The following is an 18,502-nucleotide window of genomic DNA, read 5'->3' on the forward strand; positions in this document are numbered from 1 at the left end:
GGCGCGCAGGGAGTTTCATGCTGTCAAGAAAAAACTGCAATCGCTCAGCATTCCTTATGCAATGCTCTATCCTGCGCATCCAGCACAATGGAAAGGCCCACATTTTCTCATCACCTAAGGACGCCCTTCATTATCTCCGGCAGCTGGAACGCCGCTCCCCGCAACATGAGAAAGTGGGGGACTCTGACCCTGGTGGTTGAGCAGTAGGCTTGATATTTATATGTATTGCCTGTGTTCCACTTGCCTTATCTGTTGCTGGTCTGATGCCCTCCTGTGTTGTATTTGCGTCTGTCCACTGCTTTGTGATGCGATGTTTTAGTTGTGATGTCTAGTTTGCTAAAACCCCATTTTGACAATTTGTTTCACATCATTACGGCACTCCGTCCTGAATTGCTTGTTTCAATGCTTGTAGGGGATGTGCGGTCCTTTGCTGTAAGGGTTACGTCAGTGACCACTAGATGGACATTACGGCCAGCATAGGATGGCCAAACATGTGTTGTCTCGACCTACCCTGGTTTCTCGGGGTGCCAGTGGCCCCTGGCGCATCTCTGAATGGGAAATCCCCACAAAGTTGTCTTTTTTGCTCTAGCGCATTGGTATGCTCCGTTTGTATCCCTGTAAGTTGCCTGTGTTGCTCCTGTTGCAACATGTTTCGGGATGGTTTCTTCAGCGTTGTTTTTTGGGATGTCACGGCAGCCTTATGCTGCTGGAGTGGGTGGGAAGGGAGGTTGGGGTGTTTACTTTTCTAAGATGTGCAATGGTATGGCGCTGCAGATGTAGTGATGTAATGCTTTGGGCTAGTCCTGACTGTGGGCCCGGGACACTATCTCTCCTTGCTGGAACGTGACTGACTCTGCTGCCCTAACGATATCCTGTCTTAGTTGGAATGTAAGGGGTCTTAATATTCCGCGGAAGGTAGGACAGGTGCTCTCTTACCTCGACCGTCACCACATCCAAGTTGCTCTTCTACAGGAGACGCATCTTCTCAAACAGGCTGTGTCTAGTATCGCCACCAGATGGGTCGGGGTGCGACTTGCTGCCTCTTATTCCTCTTATGCCCGGGGGGTGATGATTTTGGTTAAAAAAGGCACCCACTTTATACCGATCTCTGTAGATGAAGATGACGAGGGGAGATATCTTATAGTGCAGGGTACACTTTATGGTAGACCTCTGACTATAGTTAATGTTTATGGTCCTAACATCGACGACCCTGCGTTCTTTGAGGCTCTTTGGCGAAAACTTTACTGTCTGCCTCCATGCACTATCATCTGTGGTGGTGATTTTAATGTGGTTCTGGAGCCTGCTGTGGATCGGGTGTCCGCTCTGGACCGGCCTCCTCAAAAGGCAGCTGCAGCTCTGCGAGATGGTATGCTGACGCTGGGGCTGGTGAATGTCTGGCGCTTGCGGAACCCTTGCGCTAGGGACGGCACTTGTCATTCATATGCCCGCTCTGCATGATCCCGTATTGATTTCTGGTTGCTGTCCCGTGATGCTAGTGACTGGACTGCGCATGTGGAGTATTTACCTAGGACACTCTCTGATCATTCCCCTGTGCTTGTCCGCATGGCACTGCCCGCATGCTCTCCCTCCCCCTTCCAGTGGCGGCTCCAGCCTTCTGCCCTGCTGGACCTGGTGTTCCGCACGGGTGTTCGGGAGGCTATCACTGACTACTTTGCACGTAATACTGGAGCGGTTGATACGGTGGGAACTTTATTGGAAAGCCTTTAAGGTGACCATACGGGGGGTCTGGATTGGGCTCCAGGCTGGGGTTCTAAGATCCCTTCGGGGTACAATGTCCGCCCTGGAGCGTGAGCTAAAGGGGCTGGAGCGCAGGTATGAGAGCTCGCCTGACCCGTCTGTGTTGGCCCTCATTAATGATAAAGTGGCAGAATACAATGAGGTGGCAGATCAAGAGGTGCGCCACATGTCGCGGAGGTGTAGGGCTAGGTACTATGGGGAGGGTGGTCGGCCGAGCCGGGCTTTGGTGGCCCGTCTTCTGGAGCCCCGAGGGGGGGTCTATACGGTTAGTTCCATTGTGGCTGATGGCGTAACCCATCATGACACTTCTCATATTCTGCAAACGTTCACTGATTTTTACAAGGATATGTATGCTCAACGGCCGGTTGCAGCTGATGTGGAACTGCAGCACTTAGTATGGCTCTCTCGGGGACAGCAGGAATTTTTAATGCACCCTCTTACCCTTGGTGAGATACGGGATGCCATTGCTGCTCTCCCTAATGGTAAGTCTGCTGGCTCTGATGGCCTGCCGGCAGAGTTCTACAAGGCCTATATCGACATCCTGGCTCCCTGCTTGCTACAGGTCTATGAGGAGGCGTACGATGCGCATTGTCTTCCTCCTACATTACGTGAAGCTCTGGTGGTCACTCTTCTAAAGTCAGGCAAGCCGGCCGATAGCTGCGACTCCTACCGACCACTGTCCTTAATCAATACAGATGTCAAAATCTTAGCTAAGGTTCTCGCGACCCGACTGCAGCTGCTCCTTCCCGTCATGGTTCTACCGGACCAATCTGGTTTTGTGCCGACTCGCTCCACCTCACATAATCTTCGGACGATTTTCGCGGCTATGCATGTTCTAACACCCACGTTGCCCGCGGTGGCTGTACTTCTTGACACCGCTAAGGCTTTTGATTCTATCTCTTGGTCGTACATGCTTGCGATCTTACACCGGATGGGGGTGCCCTTTGTCTTTACCAACTGGATAAAACTGCTTTACACTTGCCCTACAGCGCGAGTGAGGGTCAATGGTGCTTTATCCCCTCCTTTCCCTATACAGCGCGGTACACGACAGGGCTGCCCGCTCTCTCCGCTGCTGTTTACGCTCATGCTTGAACCCCTGGCCTGTATCTTGAGGCAACGTTATTCCCAGGCGGCGTTGCGGTTCTTGCAGCGTCCCTACTCAGATGACATGGTGCTGTATGTGCGGGAGCCCGCTCTCTATTTGCCTCCTCTTCTCCGGGAATATGTCCGCTTCGAGTGGTTCTCGGGGTTAGGCATCAATTGGTCCAAATCTGTGGTGTTGCCCTTAACGGACTGTACATCCCCCATTGACTTAGAGTTTCCGCTGGTATGGTGCACTGATGCCGTCAAATATTTGGGCGTATGGCTGCACCGTGATCCTCAGGAGGTGGTGCGCGCCAATTATGGAGTGGCTGTCGCGCGGCTTAAGGAGCAGGTTGGCCGCTGGATTAAGCTGCCTCTTTCTTTTGCCGACCGTCTGGCATTGATAAAAATGGTGATCCTTCCCCGCTTTCTGTACCTGTTTTTTAAACGTACCGGTGCATTTGTCACGCCAATTTTTTCATTCTCTTCGCTCGCATCTCATTATGCTAGCATAGGGGGGTAAAAAGCCTTGTCTCAAGTGGGAAAGGCTGGTACTGCCATATGATCTTGGGGGGTTCGCTGCGCCGGATTTTCAGTTGTACTATTTGTGCGCTCAGGCCCACTTTGCGTATTATTGGCAACATGACCCGGCTTATATTCCCCATGTGGCGGTCGAGGCGGGGCGGTGCACCCCATACCACTCAAGGCCATGCTTGTTAATACTCACTCAGTGTTTGAAAAGGGGGAGTTTGATACGGTGCAGACCACTGCTAGGGCTTGGCGAGAGCTTGGCAGGTGTGCTCAGAAGCTGCCGCTATATGCGCCTGCTATGCCACTGCTTCATCATACAGATCTCTCGGTCACCACTGAGGTGGGCGCCTCGCGGATCCTTAAAGAAATGAATTTGATGACCATGAAAGATGTATACCCTGGGGGTCACTTTGTGGCTTCGGCAACCTTGGCTGCAGCCGGTCCTCTTCCTTCTATGCACCCCTTTACTTACATTAGATTGAGGTCGGCAATGCGCGAGCTGTATCCGCACTTTCCTGCTGAGCCACCTACATTGGAGGCACTGCAATTATTATACACTACTCCCTCCAGGGTGAAACTAGTCACGCGGCTTTATCGGATATCGCAGAGGGAAGCTGCTGTTCCTGATGTGGTGGCCCTGGCTAAATGAAATGCTGTCCTGCCGCGCGCTCTGACTGAAGATGAGTGGGTTGGTTGCTGTCGCCTTACTGGACAACTAACGTCATATGGGAATTTGCAGATGGTTTAATTTTAAGTATATCCATCAACTGTACTATACCCCTGCTCAGCTGTATAAGTATGGTTTGCGTGATTCTGCTGCCTGTAAGCGTTGCGGGGCTCCTGATGCTACCTTTTATCATCTAGCATGGTTGTGTCCTAGAGTATTCTCATACTGGGAAGATGTAATAAAGATTTTGCACTTAATGACTGAGCTTCCTTTGGACTGCACTCCTCAGCTGTGTCTGCTTGGTCTCCTTGCTGATGTAAAGGCCTCCTGTAGACGATTTGTGGCTATTGCGCTGTTGGTTGCCAAAAGGCGGATCTCTCTGTGTTGGGAGAGCAGGTCGGCGCCCACCACCAAGCATTGGTTGCAGGACTTGACCTACTGTAGGGATCAGTTGGTTTGCTATGCTGAGGAACTGCCTGTCCCCTCGCGGCTACGAGACATATGGTCGCCCCTCACGGCCTACTTACTATCGGCGTCTGCTATCTAGTCTCCTGCCTTATCGGCTTCTGTGATGGACTGGTCTGTTACATGCCTGTACTGCACTGTACCCATTACCCGTGCTCCTCTCCCCTCTGTTCCGGCAATATTGTACGTCACCATTATGTGCCTGCTCCTGCTCTGCTCTTACTGGATCTGTTGCCCTCATCATGAACTGTATAGCGACCTGTCTTTGCACTCTGTAGTGTATTTCATTGCACTTTTTGTTTTCTTGTTTGTATGCTTTATTGAAAATGACAATAAACAAAAAGAAATATATATATATATATATATATATATATATATATATATATATTTCTCCAGATGGAGGTGCATTTTCAATATTTTGTTCAAATATTCTTGAAAAGCATAGCAAAAATTAAAAGATAGTGTGTGTACCTAAACATACTGTATTAGTCTTATGGGCAAAGCAACAGAAAACTAATGTGGTTTTTGTTTGGATAAAAATATGTGAAACTCTGCCAATAAAGCATTCATAAAAGATTACATTTACATTACAATGAAACAAACATAGTGGCAAGGGCTTCTAAGCAAGCCATTCATACATTTCAGTAGTTTCCAGTAGACACTGCTATCCCAGGCGTCCACCCTAACTCCATTGGAGCATGAGAGAACATGACCATTTATTCCACACTTGGACATACAGCGAGCATTAGCATCCCTACACACATCCATTTCTTTTTCATTCTACCTCTATCTGTGAGAACAAGTTACAAAGTACTTACTGGCAAATGGTAAGGGTGGGCTCACTGGCCAATGTATAACATGCTTACCGAAAACTGGTCTTAATATGGTCATTACCAAATATAATTATTCCACAATTTACATCATTAATAATCAATTAAATAATTAATAATTCATTGTTAATTATTTAGTCCTTAAATAACTTCCTACCCAATACCCCTACAAACCCAGAAGCGCATACCAAAAATATAACTAAAAATATCATTATTAGACAATTTACATCATTAATATCAATTAAATTCTAAAGAATAAATTAACAATGAATTGTTAGTTAATTAATTACTACTCACTTAACTTCCCACCCTTTATCCCTACTAACCCAACAGCCCACACCTAAAATATAAAGTTACTATACAATTTGCATAGTTAATATCCAATTAATAACTAATAATACATTAATTATTAATTACTAACTAATTATTACTTAATTAACTTACTGCCATATACCCCTACAAACCCAGCAGCTCGCACCTAAAATCAAACTAAAAGATACAATTATTACACAATTTCCATCATTAATAATCAATTAAATATTTAATGATAAATTAATCATGAATTGTTCATTAATTATAACTTAATTAACTTATCACCATTTACCCATACAAACCCAGCAGCCTGCACCTAAAATATAACAGAAGAATATCATTACACAATTTACATCATTTATAATCAATGAAATTCCCCAAAATAAAATCATTAATTGATTATTGATTATTTCTCAATCAGTAGTCATGACCCATTGTTTTTCTGAACCCAACAGTGACACTTTCTAGTGAGCCTCACCTGGTGTTCCTTGGACGCTCTTGGGCCCTGGAAACGGGCAGAATCGCCGGAGCACTCCCAGAGGGGGAACCACAGCTCCCATCATTCCTTGTGTGTGGTCGCGCATAAAGCAGCACCGCTGGCCCGTGGCAGGCGTAGCCACAGCCTCACCTGGTGTTCCTTGGATGCGCTCCGGCCCTGGAAATGGGCAGAATCGCCGGAGCACTCCCAGAGGGGGAACCACAGCTCTCATCATTCCTTGCACGTGGTCGTGCATAAAGCAGCACCGCCGGCCCACGGCCAATGTGGCAGCAGTCTCACCTGGTGTCCCTTGGACACGCTTGAGCCCTGGAAACGGGCAAAATTGCCGGAGCACTCCCAGAGGGGGAACCACAGCTCCCATCATTCCTTGTGTGTGGTCGTGCATAAAGCAGCACCGCCGGCCTGCGGCGGGCATAGCAGCAGCCTTATCTGGTGTTCCTTGGATGCGCTTGGGCCCATCGAAAAGGGCAGAATCGACGGAGCACTCCAGGAGGGGGAACCACAGCTCCCATCATTCCTTGCGCGTGGTCACGCATAAAGCAGCACCACCGGCCTGCAGTGCGGGATGTACGTGAGGACGCAGCCGGGCAAAGCCCGGGCCAAGAGTAGGCCCGTCGGAGCCCGGAGGAGGCAGGGCCCCCCCTCTTAAACCATCGTCTTCACCAAGGTATTGTGCGCAGATCTTTTTCTAATATATCTAACTCCAGAGTCCCCTGTGGGATGAGTAAGCGCTAGGGCCAGAGTGACCAGCCGGGCGGAGGTATTGCGGGAACCCTCGATTCTTTTCTAACAAGGTCCGTTCTAACAAACAAAAAGGAACTAACTGAATGACGGCTATCCTTGGAGCCTATTCCCCAAAAAAGACTCTCTCTGAGGGCCAGACATTCATTAACGTTCTTACACAACCTCCCCCACCAGACCATGAAGCAGGAACACTTACGGGACCGACACCCCAAGACCCAATACCAATGACAATTACTACGATAAGAGCATCCACTAAGGGCACAGGCCCAAAAAAGCTCCCGGGTATCAACCCAGAACCCCCAGTAAAGAGAACAAGCAGTGGCATAGCCAATAGGTCTCGCTTTTGAGACCTTATAAGTATTTAGTTATGCAGCACAATATCCTTGGTGCAACAACATAAACTGTTGCATGGCTAAATACTTATAAGGTCCCAAAGGCGAGACCTATTGGCTATGCCAATGCTTGTTTTATTAGGGTTTACGCTGCTAAACTAGTCTTTTTGAAAACAATGCAGGGTGCCTGGTGAGTGTTCAGTTTGAGGAGGAAGATTTCTTTTTGCATGCAACCCCTTCGCATTTTGTTATCATGGAAAGGATAGGTTAAAGTCAGTAATAAATGAAGCACAAGTATCTGGAGTCTCACCAGGACAAAGTGAAGGGTATGGATATATCACCAGTGTGTGTATGGTTGGGGAAAGAAGTAATCGCATGCATGGTAATCATGCTATACCATAAAAAATAAATATGTATAAAAGACAAAGAAATGTGCACCATGGTCATGAAGATATAGGCCCACTATTACGACACCAAGGCAAAAGAAAAATAATGAAAGACGAAGACCCAAGTGCAATAAAGTTACTTGTAATAAGGACACCAATAGTCTTAAGAGAAGACAAAGATCCATATACCCACCTACTAGATGGAAACAGAGATTAAGTTGTGGTGATGATTCTTATGGCTGAGATGAGTCCGGGACTAGAGAGTAGTCCCTAGTCAAGTGTGGATTCTAAGGATAAAGGGCATAAACATAAGGCTGATGCGAAAGAGCCTACCATAAGGTACAGAAGGCTCAAATATGGCTATATGTCTGGAGAAGATAGAGAATTATAAATAGGCCACATCGTAGGATACGCACGGCCCTAGGGTTAATAAATAAGTGTGAATGGTTTAAAATAAGCTAATGTGAGTGATGAGAGATACCGGTGGAACACATAAGCATGTATTTAATAAAAGAACGCTTACCTTTAAGGTGGAGCAAGATAGAGTACACTATAGAAAGGTACATAAAATCCCAAGTAGCACCGGATTAGGGCTGGACTAACGGGTCTGTAACAATAAAGAACGAAAAATGTAACCGCAAAGATAACAGAAAAATGCTAAAAGAGTACAAAACAAACTTGGGCAGGGTCTTGCCAGGTTGTCTCAGATGAGACGCAGTCACGAAGGGCTATCAAGAGAGAGTGCTACGAGAGAATTTTGCACTCTGCGGGTCGGGAGGGTACTGCCCACTAAAAAGAAATTTTCTAAAAGAAAAAATGGACACAAACCATCAAAGGAGAAAAATGAAGAAACATGAACGCAAATCTGAAGGTGGAAATGACTACAAGGTTAGGACAAAACTTACTTGTATTTCTCGACCAAGTCACAAACTCTGGGTCCACAAAGGAAGCCGAACATCCACCATGTAGTCGGTAATCACATTGGCCAAGGATGCTGTATAAGTAAGCAGGAATGCGCGGACGGTAAGCGGTAGATAGCACTCACCTGTGAAGCGATTAGCGCATGGAACGTGTAAACAGATGAAGCCGTCACACTATGGACACCATCTTAAGCGTGCAAATAGGAACGTAGCTGCCATATGTAAATGTACAACCAAAAAGAATAGGCTAATCTCCGTGTCCACAGCTAGGTTTGTGTCCTCTGAGGTGGGAGACGGTATGGGTAGTGGTACCGGCTATGGCTTTGGTGGCTCTAGCTTTGGCATTATCCACGGTGTGGGAGATGGTCTGCTGAGAAGGCCACCATGCAAAACCTGAATGACCGCCTGGCCTCCTACCTGGACAAGGTCCGCTCCCTGGAGCTGGCCAACACCAAGCTGGAACACCAGATCCGCGAGTGGTACGAGAAGCAAGGCCCCGGGCCCTCCAGTGACTACAGCCACTACTACAAGACCATCGAAGACCTGCGAAACAAGATCCACACTGCCAACACAGACAATGCCAAGACCCTGCTGCAGATCGACAATGCCAAACTGGCAGCTGATGACTTCAGGAGCAAGTACGAGAGTGAGCTGGCCCTTTGCAACAGTGTGGAGGCCGACATCAATGGCCTACGCCGGCCGGGTCCTGGATGAGTTGATTCTTGCCAGGTCAGACCTGGAAATCCAAATCAAAAGCCTGAAGGAGGAACTGGCCTATCTCAAGAAGAACCATGAGGAAGAGATGAACGCACTGCGTGGCCAAGTCGGTGGGCAGGTCAACGTGGAAATGGATGCAGCACCAGGTGCTGACCTGGGCAAGATCCTGTCTGACATGAGAGCCCAATACGAAGATCTGGCGGAAAAGAACCGCAGAGATTCTGAGGCCTGGTTCTTCAGCAAGACGGCGGAACTTAATCGTAAAGTTGCCACCCACAGTCAACAGATACAGTCCAGCAAGAGCGAGATCACAGACGCACTCTTGGGTTGAAGATAGAGCTACAGACCCAGCTAAGCGTGAAATCGGCCCTGGAAGGCACCCTTGCGTAGACCGAGGGCAGGTACCGCATGCAACTCAACCAGATCCAGGCCATGGTTTCCAACGTTGAAGCGCAGCTAGCCGAGCTCAGAAACGACATGGAAAGGCAAAGCCAAGACTACAAGATCCTCATGGATGTGAAGACGCGCCTGGAAATCGAGATCGCCACCTACTGCCGCCTGCTGGAGGGAGAGGATGCACAGCTCTCGATAAGGGCTACCAAAGATGTGTTCCAAACCACCCGACAAGTCCGCACAATCATTGAAGAGACCATGGATGGGAAGGTTGTCGCAACCCACGAGAAAGTCCACAAATCTGCCTTCTGAGGGAAACATGAAGAGATCTTGAAGGACCCAAGCTGGCAAACCCTGGGCACATCACTGGATGAAGACCACAGTTGTCCTTTACAGAGCCATCCCAAACCTTATGGCTAGTCCAGCTACACCTGTGATCCTCTAAAATGGGTCCTTCCCATAGAGTTGCTTCCATCTTCTTCTTTCTTGTCTGTCTAGAGATGGGGAGCCAAACACTGCATAATGCAGCCCTGCTGTTTAATCATTTTTGGCTTATTGGCCATTGAAGTGAAGAGAATGAAGAGCTGGCATGAGTCAAACACTACCGTTCATCTTGTACTTCTGAACGTCAGACTTGATCCTTCACCAGGCAACAGCTAGCCATCTTCCATAGGTCTCTACCACCTCATCTGCCTCTGTCATGCACAATCCAGATTGCTACTTACATGTAGCAATCTGAGTATACTCTGAGTATTTGATGAGTGATGTGATCATAGGTGATCTGCACCGGAGCTTATGAGAGACTCATTAGTCGCTGCCTCTACCCCCAACCTCCATTAACTATGTCGCCTGGACTCTGCATCTTATGGATTTCCCCCCTGGGACCATTTTTCAAACAATCTCATTTTAGATGCAGAGAGGACTCTGCGTGGTGTTTGTTTATTGGCATTGGCCTGAGTATCTATGTGGCCCCACCTGGGTTTTGGTCCCGCTTACTCTAACTTTTGGGCCTCTATAAGACACTTTTCTTACACTGCCGGTCTACCAGAACTGATCTGCGTCCCGGCCCCCTGTTCTTTATTTCTCCCCTCACTATCCTCCTTCCTTTATTGGGGTCCTGATCCCCTATGTTTGATTATGCAACTGTAACTAATGTAACCATGCACATCTGCTATTTTTGTTATTCCGGAAACCTGAGCAACATGGCTGATGCCCTGTGGAGCTGCTAGACAGCTATAGAAGAGATTGGCCCTGTGTGGTGTTCTGGTTTTCCCTATGCCATTCACCCTTGCTACCATGGACATGTATTCCTATTGTGTTCTCTTTTAGAATACTCTTTGTTTAGAATGTTGTTCCTTGAACGAAAGATCAGTTGAACCTGTTTGCTGAAGGATGAGGTCTCTTGACTAGAAGCTACATTAAAAGACCTTCAAGCAAGACTACTGCTTCCTGTCTTCATTTCTGCATATTCATCTCTTCATTTTGGCGACGATTGGAAACCTACCCTTCAACTTCAAGAGACCTCAACTCAACATTCGCTCCAATATTAAACTTTACTACAAGATGACCAGCACTGACCTCTGATCCACTCACATTCAGTGTGGAAATTCTGTCTTCAAGCAGTGTCCGGTTATAGGAGCAAGCGCCTCTTTCCTTTGTGTTTCCAAGCTCCAGGCCTGCTCTGTTTCCGTTTTCTACTCAGACGATTCAGCCGGCGCTGCGGAGTTGAGGCGCTCCGCCGTTCCTGTCACCTCTGCTCTACTTTGGCACAGCGTGTTGACTCACCGCTGTTTCCGCCGTGCCAGATTTCCGCAAAAGAGACCACCCCGCGGCGCAGGATTGAGAGCAGAGGCCTACCAACGTACAGGGTGCTGTTGCTTAGCAACCCGTGTTGCCTGGCCGTGCCTGATCCCAGCGTCACTTCCTCAATATCACTATGTCAACTGCGACGTCACAGCCCTGCCAGGACACCGCGACTGCCTTCTCTTCGAAAGGCTAAGTCAAAGTCCTTCACTTTCAGTTGCGGTAAGGAAATCTTTTGACTTCACATGGAGAGCGCCTCCCACTGCTTCGTTGAAGCCGATTTCTTCTTTAAAGGTACTATTTAACTCACTGCTTCTTCTATCGTCTCGCTGATCTGCACAGCTTTGATTTGTTTCAACTCCTGACTCTGCAGATCGATTTAAAAAACATTGTAATGCTCTAGCTTTGTTTAATTATTTTTTTTTAGCACGCTGATCTGCACAGCTTTATTTGTATCCTTCATGAGAATTTGGAACTGCAGATCAACTATAACTTAATACACCACGTCATACGCTGATTTGCACAGCATTTACTTGTATTTTTCATGAAAATTCGGAACTGCAGACCAACTATAATTTAATACACCTGTTTAAGCTTCCTCTTCTGCAAAAATGTTTTGACCTTTTGACTTCACACGTTGAGCACAACTCCCTGTGTACTAGAACTAGTACTTCTGTTTAAAGGGTATTCAGTCTGACTCGCCTGTTGCTGTCATGCAGAACGTCACCTCTCCTCCTTTCTTTCTTTCCGCTCCAGGTGAACCTCCCATACCTTGGCTAAAATGGAAAAAAGTATTTGCCAACTACGCCAGGGCCTGTGGCACGTCTCTAAGTGCGGAAAGAAAGTCAGCTCTGTTCCTTCATTGTCTGGGTTCAGAGGGACAGGAGGTATTTGAGCACCTACCTGATTTACCCGATCGTCAGAGCAACTCGCTCAATGAATATGAAGTTTGCATCAAGAAAATGGACTTACATTATCTGCCTAAAATGAGCATGATACTAGAAGGGTATCACTTTGGAAAAAGAGCTCAAAGACATGATGAATCGGTAGAACAATACGTCACGTCCTTACGCAAACTTGCTTCTACTTGCTTGTTTGGCGGAAGTTTGGACGAAAGACTCAGAGATCAGCTCATGTTGGGTTCATCTATAGATAAAGCAAAAGATGCTCTTTGGCAAAAAGGCAATCCGTCCCTCAAAGACGTTATCACCACATTGAAAATGCACAAGCATTCCAAAGCACGCTCTGAAGCCATACGCAAAGATGCAGACAGTAGTAAGAGTTCTAACCCTGATGTTAAAGACATAAAAGCCAACAAATCCGAAAATTCCGATAAGTCACCCAAATCACCTCAACAGAGTGCTTCAGTTTCCTCAAAATTGACATGTTCAAATTTGAATACTAAGGGCCTTATGTAGGTGGGCTGGCATTTACCACTTCATAAATACCGAATCATACCCATTCGGTATTTATGAAGTGGTAAATGCAATGTAGGTAATGAGTCGGTAAATATTACCGATTCGGAAAAATTCGGTAATTACAGAATCGGTATTTACCGATTCGGTAATGAGGCATACCTTCCCATTGATGGGAAGGTATGCCTCATTACCGAATCGGTAAATACCGATTCGGTAATGGGGGAGCACATTCAAGGGAGGCAGGGTGTCACATTGACACCCTGTTGCACCCCTGATTCGGCCATGTGTGCACATGTGGCGCACATACATGCCCTAAGGGCATGTATGTCTGCCACATTGCACACTTAAACGTGCACAAAAATGCTTTTTTTCACCTATTCGTCATTTACCACCAACCTTTAGTTGGTGGTAAATAACGAATCCCCACACCCACCACACACTCCCCCTACATCTCATTTCATGATTCGGTATTTACCGAATCGGTAAATTTACCGAATCGGTAATATTACCGATTCGGTAATTTTACCGATTCGGTAAATACCGAATCATGAAATTCTCCCCCTACATCTCAAAAGCCAAAATACCGGTCGGTAACGGTATAATTACCGAAAATCGGCCGTTACCGACCGGTATTTGGCTTCCTACATGAGGCCCTAAGTCTTTTCCTGTAAAGTGTTTTCGTTGTGGCAACACAGGGCATGTGGCTAATTTCAAAGACTGTCCTGGGTGGAAAGCTATCTGCTCTATTTGTAAAAGAAAAGGACACTTTTCTAAGTGTTGCAGATCCAACAGGAACCAAAAGAATGTGAGAGAAGTGGACATTTACGACCAAGATGATGATAATCTTGTTGTCTCCCAAATTAGTAGTCAGGTGACAGATGGGTCCATGGAAAAAGTTTTGATCAATGACAACTACGACTCTGGCGCAAAGATTACTCTAGTTCCCAAAGCATTTTACGAGAAACATTTAACCACGAAAGTGAAGTTGTTTAAACCGGACATCGTTCCTAGAGGTTATGGTGGTCAAATTATAAATCTGTTAGGATACTTCATGGGAACGATAGATTTTAAAGGGAGGATTACTGCAGGCAAAATATATGTGTCTATGAAGGGAGATTCCCTGATCAGTTGGTCTCATCAACGTGATCTTGGTGTTTTCCTTGACCCTAATGAATCTCCATCTGTGCGCTTAAGAGACCTTCGCACCATTGCTTCGATAAATGATCGCAGCACCGGAATCAATAAATTCCCGAAAGTTTTTGATAAAAAACTAGGGTGCCTTAAGAAATACTTACACCTGATCAAATTGAAAAGTAATTCGATACCCGTAGTGGCCAAAGTCAGGAATGTACCTTTGTTAGTCAAGGACAAAATGAAAGATGAATTGAACAAGTTGCTGGAGAGTAGTGTTATCGAAGAAGTTGAAGCCACTGAGTGGGTCTCTCCCGTTGTTATGGTTCGAAAAGCCAACGGCGAGGCCAGATTATGTATTGATATGAGGGAGCTCAACAAGGCTGTAGTCGTTGACCGTTATCCTCTTCCGAATATAGCTGAAATGTTGTTCTCTTTGGGTGGTGCCACACACTTTTCTACATTAGACTTATTTTCGGCCTATCATCGGGTCAGGCTCCATCTCTCATGCCAAGACTTGATGGCTTTTATTACACCTTTCGGCACCTATAAGTTCCTTAGGATGCCTTTTGGCTTAATATCAGCCGCGTCAGTATTTCAAAGAGTAATGGTGAATGTCTTACATGGTATTGATGGAGTCAAAGTCTACCAGGACGATGTCCTTGTTCATGGTGTGAGTCTGCAAGAACATGATGTGAGAGTAAATCAAATCCTGACTAGATTACAAGACTCAGGTCTCACCCTCAGGTTAGACAAATGCAAATGTTACGTGAAAACCTAAACCTTCCTTGGTTGAGGCCATCTCCAATCTCAACTATCCAGTAAATAAAGACAAACTCATCAAGTTTTTAGGAATGGCAGAATTTTATAATAAGTTTGTTCCTGGTTTTGCTCAAAAAACAGAAAAGATCAGGGCTTTGTTAAAAAAGGGTTGTGAATTCATATGGGATAAGTCTTGTAGTGATGAGTTCGACCTGATCAAAGATTGCTTGAACAAAGCACCCAATCTTTCTAGCTTTGACCCTACGAAAGAGTCTTACATTATGACAGATGCTAGTTGCAAAGGACTGGGTGATGTACTTTTACAACCTGGTGAAAGGGTAGACAACACAATTCTGTTCATCTCTAGACCGCTTAGAGGTGCGGAGTGTAACTACTCAGTAGTTGAAAGGGAGGCTTTAGCCGTTTATTGGGCTGTTCGAAAACTCAAGAAATTCTTGTGGGGCAAGGGCTTTTCTGTGGATTCTTACCACAAACCCTTAAAGGAAGTGTTTGAAAAAAAAGGTATTGATTGTGTTTTGCATAGAATAAGAAGATGGGCAGTTGCTCTGCAAGACTTTGAATTTACTGTTTGTTACTTACCGGGAGCTAACAATATTCTTGCAGATTGTTTATCTAGACTCGGTGGTGCAGCTGTATCCGATTGTAGTGATGACGACTCTTTTGTTGGGGAAGATTCTGGAGAGGATTTAAAAGTGTGTGTGTTCACTGAAGACGTAGTTACTGAGGAAGAGTGGAATGCAGGCTTGAGAGATGATTCTGTTCTGCAACGAGTCATATGTTTTGTACGTGACGGGTGGTGTGAAAAGCACGTGTGTGATGAAGAGGTTAGAGGTTTCTGGTGTGTCAAAGAATAATTGTCCTTCTCTAATGGTCTCCTTTTCAGAGGAAGTAGACTCGTTGTTCCGTTGATTCTACGTCAAAAGTTGATAGGAAATGCACACGCTAGTCACATAGGGATCGCAAAAACAAAAGAAAGACTTAGGGAAGCCTATTGGTGGCCTGCAATGGACACCCAGATTGAAAGGGTGGTACGTTCTTGTCCCCAGTGCGCTAGTAGTGACAAGGTTCTTAAGTGCAGAACTCAACCCATGATGGTCAGAAAACAAGCCACTGGTCCTTGGGTAGACATTGCCCTAGATATTCTAGGCCCAGTCCAAGTCAAGTCTCAAGATCGATACGTTTTTGTTTGCCTTGATATGTTCTCTAGGTGGCCAGTCATCAAAATCGTCAATTGTGTAGATTCATCATCCGTGATTAGTTTTCTTGACGATCTGTTTGCTAGTGAGGGTTTACCAAGTTCTATTTTGACGGACAATGTTGTGCAATTTGTCTCTGGAGTAGTTGAAGAGTTTTTGAGCAAAAGAGGGATTACTCATAAACGTGCAGCTTTGTACCACCCAGAATGCAATGGTGTAGTTGAGAGGTTCGTAAGAGTCCTCAAAGAGGCCATGCAATTAGCCCTAGTGTCTAGTTTTAACTGAGAGGAAGCGGTCAAGAAAAAATATATGAGTACAGGTTCACCCCTCATTCCTCTAAAGGGGTCACTCCTTTCACGTTGTTTAAAGGAAGGGTGGCTAGTACGCACGTGAATCCTCTTTGGGTGACTTCGAGAAGGATGGAAGTGGGTGGTGTGGTTGACCATACAGTGGGTTGGAAAGATCGTGAGTTAGAGAAAATGGTAAAGAGGAAAAATATTTTTGATGCAAGAAAGGCTGTGAAAAGAACCGTTGTTCAGGTTGGTGACTCGGTCAGGATAAAACTCCCTGAAAGAAGGTTTGGTATGTCCAAGTTTGGTCAAACGATTAAGGTAACCAAACTTCTGGGTAATGCGGTCAGAACCCAAGACCATAGAGTGTGGAACCTCAACAGAATTGCCAAATGTCCTCCAAAATGTACTGAGGAGAATTCCTCTGGTATTCTTGCAGCTCCGTTACATTCTGATGAAACGAGACCGTGCAGGTTGAAGAAAGTTCCTCTTCATTTTCAAGACGGTGTGTAGAGTGTTTTTCTTATATTTCTCCCTTTTTGTTTTATCTTTAGTTAGTCTCTGTTAATGAAAAGAGGGAGGTGATGTGGTGTTCTGGTTTTCCCTATGCCATTCACCCTTGCTACCATGGACATGTATTCCTAATGTGTTCTCTTTTAGAATACTCTTTGTTTAGAATGTTGTTCCTTGAACGAAAGATCAGTTGAACCTGTTTGCTGAAGGATGAGGTCTCTTGACTAGAAGCTACATTAAAAGACCTTCAAGCAAGACTACTGCTTCCTGCCTTCATTTCTGCATATTCATCTCTTCACCCTGGTTCACCCCCTCGACCATCACCTACCCAGCCGGACATTAGGCATAGTTCTCCTCGTCTCCCCTTTTGTCTCCCTCCGCCCCCTCCCTCCAAGGAACTACTGTTAACTTTGTTCTTTTTCCTGTGTTTTTACAATGCTCTTGTAACGGATGTAATTTGTAACTTGTAACGCAACGATCCTCATGTAAAGCGGGTCTAGCCAGCGCTATATAAAACTCTTTAAATAAATAAATAAATAATCAGTAGATGTACTGAGCAAATTAGAAAATAACACATACTAAAGGGGATAGTGAAACCCATAAGTAAAAAGTACTACAGGAGAGAATAAAATATATACAGCCGACTGGATATGGCCGAAACGAATAAACATACTAAAGCAGATTAAGGAAAATCGTACATAGAATGAATCCCAATATAGGGAAAATAACCGGCTGAGTACATACAGAACAAATCAACTGGAAGGCTGTGTTAAATATAACCAATAAGGAGGCAGACCCGAAGTGGTGATGTAGGGAAGATAACCGGCTAACTACCAAGGGAACGGGACCACTGGGGCAACGTATTGTGCATTGCTGGTTTAAAGTTAAACTCAAAATGGTACAAGTAGTGGGGGGATAAAGATGGAAAAAATGGGGAATGAGTGAACTATCTCTGCCAACAGGAAAGGATAGTGAGAATGATGGAAAAAAGACAGAAATGGGGTTGGTGAAAATGTAGCAATGAATGGCAAGAGGGGATAATACTTAAGCGAGAAAAACTGGAAAAATTCAAAACAAGCACGGGAATGGTGTGCGTGCACGCTCAAAAATGAATTAAACAAGCTGCGAGACACGCTCTGTGGTGGGGGAGGGGAAGGGGCATTGAAGCGAGCTGCGCGTGCTTGGCCGAGCGAGAGGAAAGCCAGATGGCGCCTGTGCTCGTGCCTGTGCGCGTAACCGCACACTGTATGCCAACTAAAGCTGTGGTCGGACTTTGAAAACTCCACTCCTAAGTGTCTCGCCAGAGCAGCGCATGCGCTGGGTCAGACGGGACCTAAAAAGGGGTGGTGGCCCACAGAGACAAAAACCAGTGAAAGTCTCCAGATCGGCTAAAACAAGGGGGGGTGGTGACGAAATGGAACTTGCACAAAGTGGAGCAAGCCCCCCTAGCAACCCCAACTGTGTGCCCACTGACGAACCATGATATGTGACAGAGACTAGAAAACATGGTCTCTACCATGTTGAACCCCATCTCCATAAAGCTAAGCCAGATTGAAGAGAAGTTAGCTGCCTTGGAATCCCAGGCCACAAATAATTTTTGTGCACTACAGGCATTTTACAGTAGGAATGGTCCCAGCACTGGCCCAGAGACCCATATGCAACCAGCAATCCGTAGAGCAGATTTGACCGCGGACTGCCCAAACACGGTGCCTGCACTTACTGACTTGATTA

The 18,502-nt window shown here is 46.0% G+C and overlaps 1 pseudogene; it reads left to right on the plus strand.

Annotated features, from left to right (window-relative positions):
* The first annotated feature begins 8,687 nt into the window (after nt 1-8,687).
* LOC146812757 (keratin, type I cytoskeletal 17 pseudogene) lies at nt 8,688-9,949 on the plus strand (annotated as a pseudogene).
* The last annotated feature ends 8,553 nt before the right edge of the window (nt 9,950-18,502 follow it).

The sequence above is a fragment of the Triturus cristatus genome, chromosome 7 (assembly GCF_964204655.1).
Source record: "Triturus cristatus chromosome 7, aTriCri1.1, whole genome shotgun sequence".
Lineage (NCBI taxonomy): Eukaryota > Metazoa > Chordata > Amphibia > Caudata > Salamandridae > Triturus > Triturus cristatus.